The sequence below is a fragment of the Aplysia californica genome, unplaced genomic scaffold, assembly GCF_000002075.1.
Source record: "Aplysia californica isolate F4 #8 unplaced genomic scaffold, AplCal3.0 scaffold00517, whole genome shotgun sequence".
NCBI lineage: Eukaryota > Metazoa > Mollusca > Gastropoda > Aplysiida > Aplysiidae > Aplysia > Aplysia californica.
The window spans coordinates 288507-289683 of NW_004797787.1; the positions used below are offsets into that span (position 1 = coordinate 288507).

At 41.6% G+C, this 1177-nt stretch overlaps 1 long non-coding RNA gene across 2 annotated transcripts in view; it reads left to right on the plus strand.

Moving 5' to 3' along the window:
* Positions 1–1177, plus strand: part of LOC118478371 — a 58569-nt gene that overhangs the window by 25083 nt on the left and 32309 nt on the right. The gene's annotated exons all lie outside the window — the stretch shown is intronic.

Genomic DNA, 1177 nt, shown 5'->3' on the forward strand with positions numbered 1-1177 from the left:
CCCCCGAAAAAAGAAAAAAAATCGAAACGATGTCGAAAGAAGCGTTATTCCCAGTCATAACAAGAGAGGAGAATATTCCAGCGAGTATGATCGTAACGGCATTATGGAACCTCGGGCAAAGTAGACCTTTGGAGCCGTGCCTACATAGATATATAAACAGTAATTGTTGGTATAATTCCGGTTCTAATATTTTTATCATGTTACCTAAGAGGCAAGACCTCCAACATTTACGTCCGTCTCCAATTGGATCGTGCCAAATGGGTTGAGAACCTTCAGAACTCTAGAACTCTTCAAGATCGCCCAGTCTGGATGGACTTCAGACCGGGGTCATTAGCTCCATAGTGCAGTTGATAACATTTGAGCTTATGGGGCGCCTACATCGATATGATAATGTAGTACATGTACTTCTTCTTCTTCTTCAGGTGTCAGGTTTGGAGCAGACATTGACGATCATGGTACCTCATTCCTTCCTGTTGTCAGTCTTCTTGATCAGCTCGGTTTTTCTTTGTGTGTTATTCTTTGCAAAGTTGTTCTGGCCATCTGTGTATGTTGTTCTTTGTCTTCCTCTGCTCGTCTTTCCTTCTATCTTTCCACACAGCAGCAGTTCCTTTAGTCCATTTTTGATCTTATTACGTGGCCAAAGAATCTCAATTGCCTTTTTCTGATGGTTCTGATAATGGCTCTTTCACAACTTACTTGCCATTTGGAGCTCTAATTTTCTATTTGTTTTCCTCTCTGAGTTTTCTCCTTAAATACCACATTTCAGCGGAATCTACTCTTCTCTCTGTGTCTTTGAGTCCAACTCTCGCATTCATACTAAAGGATAGTGTAGTACAGATAGCCATTTATTATTGATAGTTAGCCGCAAAATACAAAGATTAGAATGGGTATTTAATGCTCGTGAGACTATTGGATGACAGTACAGTGTGTACTTTAGTTACGACAGCCCTGGTCCTGACCTATAATGTTAAAATAAAAACCCACTGGACACATGGAAGGGCCAACACCACCCTCTCAAGGTCTCACCTTTCCAGGGGTAAATAAACACATAAACACTCTTGTTAATAGACAACATAGAAAGATACGTTAACGAGTTGTCTTAGCTCTTAGTCGTCCCTTCAGCCTTGCTCCATCTTTTTATGTCATATCCCTTGTCCCCACCCCCACCCCCACCCCC